Source organism: Nannospalax galili, unplaced genomic scaffold (assembly GCF_000622305.1).
Source record: "Nannospalax galili isolate Female #2095 unplaced genomic scaffold, S.galili_v1.0 scaffold216, whole genome shotgun sequence".
In the NCBI taxonomy this organism is placed as follows: Eukaryota; Metazoa; Chordata; class Mammalia; order Rodentia; family Spalacidae; genus Nannospalax; species Nannospalax galili.
In genome coordinates, this window is record NW_008339003.1 from 449,003 (window position 1) to 461,210 (window position 12,208).

Below are 12,208 nucleotides of genomic sequence, written 5' to 3' on the forward strand. Positions count from 1 at the left end.
TCTTTACAAGAAACATCAAACTGTTTAGCAGAAATTTGAGTTCAATTGAGAGGCCAAACAGATCCAAGGAAGATGAAAACATAATACTTAAATTAATAAAAAGGCACTATGACACTACCTAAAACCTTGTACCACAATGGCAGTAGGCTACTGAAGGTTATACTACAGCACATTGTCTAAGATGAATATTAGGACTTATGTCGTGGAAGCAGGTCCCAAGAGTATGGTTCAGTGATCACCAATCCTGAGAAGATAGTTGATAATGTGGGAATGACTTTTATAAAGGGACATAATCTGGACTCCTGACTTTTAATTATCCCCAGCAAACTTGTGTTCTCATGCCTTGTGACCTGGACACCTGATCTGGTTTCCTTGGCAAGCTCAATTTGATACTGAACCAAAGAAAAGGTAATGAATGAGTGTGGGTGTGCTTGAGGATTAACATATCAAAGTGCTGAAAGGAAGCACACCCATCTCCATCCCACACAATAGAGATTGGGAAGGATGCCTGACCTTGGCTGACTGAGATATTCTAGAATTAGGGCTGAAAAGGCCGATGGTCTGTTAAAATTAAGGTGGAATGAAACTTACGCTTGCCTAATTGAAGCTGGAGAAACCATTTTGAATAAAATTAAGGGTGGAATCTGACTCAGGGACACAGTTTCAAAAACAGAGTTCCAGAGACAGTTCCAACAGCATAGCTCCGAGAGACAGATCATTCCAAGAGATATTTAGGAGAATGAGTATTCAGGCCCACTCTTAAAAACTAAATTTAAGAGTTAGGCTTTTTGTTCAGGTGACAGTAAGGCCAGTGGCGTAATGTTTAGGGTTGTCCAAATCTCTTACTATAGTATGGCATATGCTTCTGAAAAGTAACACATGGATTGGCTTTGTTGCTAGTTGTTCTGAACAACTACAAAGCTGAACAAAGACAAATCCCTAAGCATTCACATGCAATGGAGTCTGAGCTCCGCCTTTCACATCCTAAGGTCGTTATGGAACATCCTCAATGATCTATATACGTCTTGCAGCAGCTGAGCTGTAGATGAAGCTGCAAGGCTCACAAAGTAGCCAAGAAAGCCAGGATGGAACAATGCATGTTAGAACATCCTAGCAGCTAATCTCAATACAGATTTCTCCAATTTAAGATAAATTCTATTGTACCTAATGTGGGATGTAAAAAGCTACACTGGAACAAGCTGGCTTTCTGCTGAATTTGTCACCAAAACCAAGGAAAAACAAGGGGGTGGGGTTGATTTTATTTTTAAAAAGCTTCAAAAGTTATTCTGTTATAAAAGAATATGATTGAACAGGTAGGAAACAGGCTCCCCATTGTAAATTCTGCTGATGGCTTCTATAAGAAGTGGGGAGATGTCAATCACCTGTATTTTGGAACAGAGCTTCATCTTGTCCTCTTGAGGTACAGTATTGGTGACTACTACCACTTCAGAGCAAGCACTGCCAATGAAAGAAAAGGCTGGGTCAGAAAAGATTCAGTGAGTCAAGACAGCATAACTCTGGCAGCTCCACTGAGGGGTTGGCCATGACATCCACAAGTACAGCCACCAGATCTGTCACATCGCCTACTAGCACTGAGGTCCACTTCACTGGCCTTCTTCCATTCCTTGTGAATCACCTCAAAATCCACATTCAACCATTTTGAAACAGAGGTCACTCTCTTGGCTCCACCAACATCAGGTGAGACAATAGCACAGTTCTTCCACTTGGAGATATTCTCTCTGATCTACTTTAGGACAGTCAGTTCTGCATATAAATTGTCCAATGGAATGTCAAAAAAGCCCTGAATTTGAAAAGCTTGTAGAGCCATCATGACAATGACGTCTATACCTGCCACAGACAGCACATCTGCAGCAAGTTTGGTCCAGATGGGAGCCCAGCTCTTATCCTTCCATGCATCAGAGAAGCAAGGATGGTTACAGCAACTGGCTGGATGAAGCAATCTTCCAGGTATTTATCATGATCAAAACCTCTGCTGGATTGCCACTTACCCTGAGGTTATTCCATCTATAATATTTTAGCAAAAATCTCTAATTAATCATTTAACAAGATTAACATGATACAAAAAGAAATTTGACAGTTTTGTTGGTGATAGGTTACAAATGTCAAAAATTATTTGACCCTCTTCTATCAAGAGGTGGAGTCTAGCCAGGTGTGGTGGCACACACCTTCAGTTCCAGCACCTGGGAGACAGAGGCAGGAGGATCTCTGTGAGTTCCAGGCCATAGTGAGTTCCAGGCCAGCTGGGGCTACAGGGAGACTCTGCCTCAAAAAGAACACAGACACACATATATTTACACACACACACACACACACATATATTTACACCCATGCATATAATGCCCATGGGGGCCATAAGTGGACATTGGATCCCCTGGAACTGGAGTTGCAGATTTTTGTGAACAACCACGTGGATGCCAGGAACTGAACCCCAGTCCTCTACAAGAGCAGCCGGTGCTCTTGACTGCTGATCCATCTTTCTAGCCTGGAAAAAAAAAATTGTGGAATCTAAGAAGCCGTAACCTTAGCTGAGGAACTATTGGCAACCAGTAACTTTTGGGAGAGGTAGAGTAGGTTTTCTGGAACTTAATATGTAGGCCAGGCTGGCCTCAAATGCACAGTGATCCCCTGCCTCTCTCTGCCTTCTAAGGGCTGGGATTAAAGGCATGTACCACCACAGTGCCTGGCTTTGTAAAATTTGCTTTAACGTTGTGATGCTAGAGAGGTTAACCAGGCTCCAGTGAATGGACCCACACAGAAGGACATTTGGGGACACAAATTTGACTTGATAGGCATTAATGTATGTGTCAGAGTACATGAAACTGGGGGGCTATAAGCAGGGTACGGATAGGGAGGGGGTCTAAATATGATCAAAATGGATTGTATGAAATTCCCCAAAATTGAATACAACAATTTTAAAAAGAGGTGGAATATATGTCCTTTCCCTTGATCTTGGCAGGGGTCTGTCCCAATTTGGGTCCCATGGCTTAGACCTTATTTTTGTCTCTTGGGATATTCTAAGAACCCTGGGTTTCAGGTCAATCGAAGTGCCTAGAAACAGCCGCGAGAGGCACATAGTGCTGTTTTTCCATGATCGTAGAGCTTGGTTTTCTGACCATGAATGTGAAGATACCAGATTTTGCAAGTCAAGCCATTCTGGATGATTTAGACAGGCACATCTGTGTTCTCAGGAGCAAGGTGTGGAGCACATCCATAGTTCAGTTCAGTTTTGCTCAAAGGAGAACAATTTCTCTGTTGGGTGTGTGACTTCAAAAAGATAATAAGAAGTATTTTTGACATGTCCACTTACTATGCAAATGATTTTGAGAGTTCATACCTTTGATCTTAAAATAATTTACTTAAACTGTGCTTGCACATAATTATTCTTCTTCTTCTTCTTTTTTCTTCTTCTTCTTCTTCTTCTTCTTCTTCTTCTTCTTCTTCTTCTTCTTCTTCTTCTTCTTCTTCTTCTTCTTCTTCTTTAAAGACAGGGTCTCCCTATGTAGGCTTGGCTGGAGTGAAACTTGTTATGGAGATCAGGCTGGTCTCACAGAGATCCACCTGCCTCCTGAATGCTGGGATTAAAGGCATGCACCACCACACCCAACCCAAGTAATTTGGTTTTAATAATGACTGCCACAGGATTCTGAAAACTTAACACTGGACCTTCTCAAACTGCTGAGAAGCATTTTCTTGATTGGTTTGGGATGATTTTACCTCAGTCCTTAAGTTGGTAAAACAATTAAGCTGGCTGGTTTTCAAGTCAGAGTTGGACTAAAATTTAGATTTTCTGACTAGAGGTTAGACCTTAGGTAAGTTGATTCCTGTGACTTTATATAAAAAAAATGGGAATGACTGTATCTATGTTAGAAAGTTATCATGGAGAACTGAGTTAGGGAAATGAACAAAATTTCGTACACTGTCAGTTATGGTATTAAAATTAAGTAGTTTTCTTGTAAAGCACATAGGCTCAAATTGGCAGTGTTGCTGCTCACAGTAGTAAAAAGAGAGTCAGCTTTTCAAGGGAGGTCAGATTCCGGAGTTTCCTCTCAGTCTCTGGCCTACGGTTTGACTGTACTGGAGAGTGGGCTTCATTCTCTACACAAAGGAGAGATGGGCATGAATCTCAGTAGTATAAAAGCTGAAGAAGTTTCTCTAGCATGTGGATGCTGGACACGCCCATCCTCCTGTGAGGTGGTGGGGATGAAACTGTAAGGTCCCACTTTGGCAAACCAGCAATCTGAAGATAAAAGAGGTTACAGCTTGCTCCAGGATCATTGCAGCATAACAGGAAAAAATGATGGCAGACATATTCAGCACGGCTTTTCGTTGATGGATTCCCTCCAATACCCAGGCTGTGAAGATTCTTTCATTTTCCCCAAACCATACCTTTCAATGAGTCCTGTTTGAGGCAGAGACACTAATCCAGCCCCGAGGTGGAATAATTCTTCCTCAGCATCTTCCTTTGATGTGTAGCTGATATGGAACTTAGTGCCAACATATGTTTGTACAAATATACTGGGAAATGTGCACAGGCTACTGCTAATTATTATACTCTGAACCTCATGCAAGGTTTGAATGGTGCCTCAAGGAATTCGAACCTTAGAAAATTATACACATATATTTCTTTTTCAAATGTTAGTAAAAATGAGTTAACTTCTTTGTGGTTCCAGCTGGAAGATGCTGAAGAATTATCTTGCCTTTCAAATCTTTGACAATAATATGTTTACTCAGGAAACTCAGGTCAAACAGTTGCTAGAAGAAATTGAACATTTATAAAATGAAAAAGAACAACTTAAGAACCTAAAATTTAATATTGGAAAGATGAAAATAAAAACAATGTAATTTAAGTGGACTCTATACAGAATAGAAAGTAATGCATGTGATAAGGAGGGAAATACTCATGGGTTGGTACTAGAGTTACCAGGTTGAAACATAACAAACACTGTGGGAACTTTGGGGTAGCTTACTCTGCCTAAGGGCATTCAAATTCAAATTATTTCGGAATACTTTGGTGGTTTAGCACAATCAGCAAGGTCAGCACAGGCTTTTGTCTTCAACATTGTAGTCCTCAGTTTACCCAAAATTGAAAACATAGGGGATTTTCATCAGTTGACCACATACTTTAAAATCAAACATTATTCTTTAGCTTGACTTGTAGGAATATTAGCTGAAGAATTATTGGCAGCTGATTACAGCTGGATGAAGAAGAGTAGATCTTCTTGAACTGAGGGACTCTAGATAGGCTGACTAGATCCCAGTGGATGAACTTGCACTGAGGGACATCTCGAGACACTAACTTTACATGATAGGTCTTAACACAAATGACAGAATGTATGAACTCAGTGAGGGGGGGTATGGGAGGGTGCCAAAGGGGAAGGGAGTATAAAGATGATTTTCTGTATGAAATACACAAAAATTCAGTAAAAAAATTACAAAAAGAAAATGCCATAATGAAACACATCATATTGTACAATCAATATACACTAATAAAAATGAATGAAAACAGCTTCCGCGTGCTAGCATCTTTCCTGGGTGAGTACCATGGCCCACAGTGCCTTGACTCCCCTAGACTCATTCACCCTTCCAGCGCCTTCACCCTGTCTCTCCTCCTAGCCTGAGTACAGGCCCATTTCTTGTCTTGGCACCCCAGAAACTGGGGCTGACCTCTTGGCCCAGAGCAACCACTGCTTCCAAGTCCCTTGCATCCAGACCAACCCAGTTCCTCCCTGTGGTCCCCAGGAGCCTTCTGGGACTGGTCCTGCCCCCACCTACCTTTTCTTCCCTGGGCAACTCAGCCACCAGCTTCCTGGTGCTAGCATTTTTCCCGGGTGGGTCCCGCAGCCCAAGATACCTTGACTCCCCCAGCCTCATTCACCCTCCCAGCTCCCCTCCTAGACTGAGTATTGGCCAATTTCTTGTCTTGGCACCCCAGACTCCTGAACTGACCTCTAGGCCCAGAATCACCACTGCTTCCTGATCCTTTGCATGCAGACCAACCCAATCCCTCCCTGCAGTCCCCAGGAGCCCCCCTGGGCCTGGTCAGGCTCTCAGCTCCCTTTGCTTCCCTGGACTACACAGCCTCCAGAGTCCTGGTGACAGCACCTTTCCTGGGTAAGTCCAGCGGTTGCCCACCACTCCTTGACAACCCCAGCCTCATTCACCCTCCAAGCTCCCCCACCCCATCTCTCTTCCTAGCCTGGGTGCTGGCACATTTCTTGTCTTGGCACCCCAGAACCCTGGATTAACCTCTTGGACCAGAATCCCCACTGCTTCCTGATCCTTTGCATCCAGACCAACCCAGTTCCTCCCAGTAGTGCCCAGGAGACTTCAGGGCCTCTTCTCACCCCCAACTCCCTTTACATGCCTGGGTGGCAGAGACACCAGCTTCCTGAGACCAGCATCTTTCCTGGGCCCTGCTCCCAGGCCAGCCCCTGCCCCAAATTCCTGAGGGAAGCATGTTTCCTGGAGGGACCCAGACCTTAGGAGAAAGCCTGAGGGCATCTGATCCTCATCTGACTTGGGCCTCTGTGGGAACTCCCAAAGACAAAAGCAATTTGGCCACTCCAATATAAAATCAAAAGAGAGAACCTGAAGCCTAGAACAACCAGCTTTGCATGCCCAACAAGTAAACCACAAAGGCACATAAAGTTTACAAAAAGAATCAGAGCTAAACTAAACAAAGGAAGGCTTGAATCTCACACAAGAATCAGAAACTTCAAAAGAAATTCACATGTCAAAGTCACAGAGAAAAAATAATAACATGAAAAACCAAAATAATTATATCCCCACAAAATACAAAGAGTACTCTAGAGGAGTACAATGAGAACCCCTAGAGATAACACAGGACATGGAACTCAAAAGAACAATTATAAACATGATAAAAGAATTTGGTGAATTTAAAGAGCACACAAAGAAATGAAAGAACTGAGGGAAGATAGGGATGAACTTCTGAATGAATTCAGAAAAGAGAAATATTAAAGAATACTCAGGCTGAAATGAAGAAGGAAGTGAAACACTCAGTAAGCCAATTAGAAATGACAGGAGAAAGCCTCACCAACAGGATGAATAAAACAAAACAGAATATCAAGACTAGAAGATAAAGTGGACAAATTAGACCACTCAAGCAAAGATTATGAAAATTTTAAGAAAACACAAGAATGGAATATGCAAGAATTGTGTGAATGGAATATGCAGGAATTGTGTGACACCATAAAAAGACCACAATTATGAATCATAGACATACAGGAAAGAGAAGAATCACAAGATAATGGCATGGACCAGATCTTCAACAGAATCGTGGAAGAAAGTTTCCCAAATTAAAGAAAGACGTGCCATACAAATACAAGACGCATATAGAACACCAAACAGACAGGACCAGAAAAGAAACTCTCCACAGCACATCATAGTAAAAAGACTAAACTTACAGAACAAAGAGAGAGTACTGAAAGCTGCAAAAGAGAAACAACAAGTCACATATAAAGGAAAACCCATTAGGATTATAGCTGACTTTTCTGTGCAAACTATGAAAACCAGAAGAGCCTGGACTAAAGTACTCCCAGTTCTAAATGACCACAGATGCCAACCCGGATTAATTTTACTCAGCCAAAATGTCTGTTATAGATGAAGGGGAAAGAAAAATCTTCCATGACATAAATAGGCTGAAAGAATTAATGTCCACAAAACCAGCCCTTCAGAGAGTTCTTGAAGCAATACAAAGAGCTGAAGAAAGCAATGACTATACACAAGGGGTTACAGAAAGAAATTCAATGACTGTATAACTGTGGAAATTCATAGCTATATCAAGACTGTGAACAGAAATGAAAATGACAGGATTTAATACACATCTTTCATTAATAAGTTTAAATATCAATGAACTTATCTCCCCAGTCAAAAGACACAGACTAGTTGAATGGATTAAGAAACCCCATCTTTTTGTTGTCTAAAAGAAACCCATCTCACTACATGAAGGTGAAAGGATGGAAAAAAAAAATACACCAAGCGAATGGTATTAAGAAAAAAGTGGGCGTTGCAACTCTAATATCTGACAAAGTAGACTTTAAACTAAAATTATCAGAAGAGATAGATGGCCACTTCATTTTCATCAAAGGAACAATAAACCAAGAAGATATTACAATCATGAACACATATTCACCATATTTTGGTGCACCCAACTTCATAAAAACAGTCCTACAGGACTTTAAGATCCAGATTAACCCCAACTCATGAATAGTATGGGGCTTCAATACCCCATTGTCTCCATTAGATAGGTCAATAGGACAGAAACTTAAGAGAGATTCATCTGAATTAAGCAATACCATACATCAAATGGACCTAACAGACATCTACTGAAAAATTGATAGACTGCAAGCCCAGTTAACTAAAAGAAAGAAATAGCGGGGCTGGAGAGATGGCTCAGCGGTTAAGAGCACTGAGTGCTCTTGCAGAGGACCTGGGTTTGATTCCCAGCATCCACATAGTTCTTACTACAAACCATCCTTATCTCCAGTTCCAGGGGACTCCAAGCCCTTTTCTGACCTCTGTGGCATTGCATGACATGGGTGCACTCATACACATGCAGGCAATACACTCATACACATAAAATAAAAATAATAAATAAAATATTAAAAAAAGAAAGAAATAGCACCTCCAAATCAACAAAATCAGAGATGAAAGGGGAAACATCACAACAGGCACCAAAAAGATCCAGAACATTATAAGGGAATACTTTAAAAACCTATATACTACTAAATTTGAAAATCTAAAAGAAATAGAAGGATATTTAAAAGCATAGGATCCATCAAAACTACACCAAGACTAATAGCTTAAACAGACAAATAACACATAAGGAAAATGAAGCAGTAATACAAACGTCCTGATTGAAAAAAGCCCAGGACCAGATGGATTTACAGCTGAATTCTACCAGACATTTAAAGAAGATCTACATCCAATACTACTTAATTTATTCAAAAAGATAGAAATGGAGGCAGAACTTCCAAATTCCTTCTATGAAGCCAGCATCACTCTAATACCAAAGCCAGGTAAAGATACAACCAAAAAAGAAAACTATAGACCCATATCCTTAATGAATATAGATGCAAAAATCCTGAACAAGATACTTGCAAACCACATAAAGACACACATCAAAGCGATCATCCACCATGATCAAGTCGGCTTTATTCCAGAGATGTAGGGATGGTTCAATACATGTAAGTCAATAAACTTCATAAATCATATAAATGGACTCAAAGACAAGAACCCCATGGTCATCTCAACAGATGCAGAGACAGCCTTTGACAAAATTCAACATGCATTTATGGCCTACGTCTTAGAGGGAATTGGGGTGGAGGGAACATACCTCAACATAATTAAAGCATATACAACAAACCCACAGCCAACATCATTTTAAATGGAGGAAAAACTGGAAGCATTCCCATTGAAATCAGGACCCAGACAAGGCTGTCCACTATCTCCACTCCTCTTCAACACAGTGCTTGAAACTCTTGCAAGAGCGATAAGACAAGAGAAAGAAATTAAAGGAGTAACAGTTGGCAAAGAAGAGATCAAATTATCCCCTTTTGCAGATGATATGATATTATATCTAAGAGATGCCAAAAATTCCACCATAAAACTCCTAGAAATTATTAACACGTTTAGTAATGTGGCAGGTTACAAAATTATGTACAAAAGTTTGTAGCCTTTCTATATACCAATTACAAGCAATCAGAACTCATGGAAACACTCCCCTTCACAATAGCTGAAAAAATAAAATAAAATATCTTGGAATAAACCTGACCAAAGACATTAAAGAACTCCACAATGAAAAATTTTTAATCTTTAAAGAAAGATTGAGGAAGACATCAGAAGATGGAAGGACCTCCCATGCTCATGGATTGGAAGAATTAATATTGTGAAAATGACCATCCTACCAAATGCCATTTATAGATTCAATGTAATTACAATCAAAATCCACATGACATTCTTCACAGAGTTGGAAAAAAAACCATCCTAAGATTCACATGGAAGCACAAAAGACCTCGGATAGCCAAAGCAACCTTGCGCACTAAGAGCAATGCTGGGGGAATTACTATACCACACTTTAAACATTATTACAGAGCAGTAGTCATAAAAACAACATGGTACTGGCACAAAAATAGACCTGTAGATCAATGGAACAAAATAGAAGACCCAAATATGAGTACATGTAATTGCAGCTGCCTGATATTTGACAAAGGGGCCAAGAACATTCAGTGGAGGAAAGACAGCATGTTCAGCAAATGGTGCTGGCAAAACTGGATCTCCACCTGTAGAAGAATGAAACTAAATCCCTATCTTTAACCCTGCACAAAAGTCAATTCAAATGGATCAAAGACCTCAATATAAAGACTGAAACTCTGATACTGTTAGAAGAAAACATTGGCAAAACCCAAAAGATATATGTGTAGGAAAGGATTTTCTAAACTGGACATCAATTGCTCAGGAAACAAGGTCAAGAAGGAACAAATCGGACCTCATTAAACTAAAAAGCTTCTACATACAGCAAAAGAAGCAACCAAGAAAGTGAAGAGAAAACCCACAGAATGGGAGAAAATCTTCACCAGCAACACATCTGACAGAGGTTTAACATCCAGAATATAGTACAAACTCAAAAAACGAAGACTCAAGACAGGAAGTAACCCAATTTTAAAAGATGGGTTAAGGAACTGAACCGCGATTTCTCAAAAGAAGGAATAAAGACGGCTAAGAATCATCTTAAAAGGTGTTCAGCACCAGTCATAATTAGGGAAATGCAAATTAAAACCACTTTAAGATTTCATCTTACCCCAGGTAGACTGGCTAAGATCAAGAGAACAAATGATATTAAATGTTGGAGAGGATGTGGGGAAAGGAGAACACTCATCCACTGCTGGTGGGGCTGCAAACTTTTTCAACCCCTTTGGAAAGCAGTGTGGAGAACTCTTGAAAATCTACAAATGACCCTACCATTTGACCCAGTTATACCACTCCTTAGCATATACCCAAAGGACCATCCTATTGCAGAGACACTTGTACATCCATGTTTGTTGCTGCTCTTTTCACAATAGCTAAGAGATGGAAGCAACCTAAGTGTCCCTCCACTGAGAAGTGGATAATGAAAATATGGTTCATTTATATGATGGAGTTTTACTCAGCAGTAAAGAAAGATGAAATCATGAAATTTGAAGGTAAATGAATGGAACTAGAAACTATTATACTAAGTGAAGTAACACAGACTCAGAAAAAAAAAAAAAAAGAAAAACAAAAGAGCAATGTATGTTCTCCTTCGTACGTGGATCCTAGCACCAAATCCTGATAAGTGAGTATGTATCCACACATAACTACAAGAACCAGGATAATGAAAAGGAATCATGGAGGTAAAGGAAAAGAAATAATCTGAAAGAAAAGAACAGTAGGAAACAGGCGTTAGGGAGATATGGATTATTTTAAGGGGAGAGGGGAGGGAAGGCTATATAGGAAACCCAAGGGATAAAGGGAAAGAAGGAGCTCAAGAGAGGTGGGACCATAGGAGAAGGGTATTATTAAGGGAGGAATGGGAAAAATGGGTGCACCTGAACTGGGGAAACCATGGTGGAAGGGTTAGACAATGTGAGAGATAAATAATGCTTAGCTAGTTTTAAAAAACCAGAGGGAACCGTATTAGTCCAACAACCTCGTGACAAATTATATAAATATATCAAGGAATATAATATATGTCTAGGCAAGGTTTATCTGAGAATGTTTGGTCTTTGCCAAAGCTTTATCTACATGGCACATGGTAATTAGAAGTACTCGACTGGTGGAACTAACCTTCTTGGATATTTAACAGACATACTTTGAGGCCTATACTAATTTGGTCAGAGGGACATAAAGGACAGTTTTTGCTTCTTATCCCTCCTAGGTCAGCTAAGTTCCAGGGGACTAAGAACATCTCTCAAAATGTCCTGTAACTGTGGTGAGTCACCTGTCCTCTTGATCAAGGAGGCTGTGGAAACCCCACCAGATGGACTTGAACCAGTGTCCAGTCTACAAAAAGGAGGGTCAACACAGAGGAATCATTTCCTCCATGCTTCCAAGTGAAGCCAGCCATGGTTGAGCAGGACCTTTAACTTATCTTCACAAGATGGAACTGGCAAAAGAAAGGAGCCAGGGGCTCCTCCCAAGCCCATGTGAC

The 12,208-nt window shown here is 40.5% G+C and overlaps 1 pseudogene; it reads right to left on the reverse strand.

The window, feature by feature from the left end:
• Positions 1-1,289: 1,289 nt before the first annotated feature.
• The window catches only part of LOC103734688, a 31,167-nt pseudogene continuing 20,248 nt past the window's right edge, over positions 1,290-12,208 (reverse strand).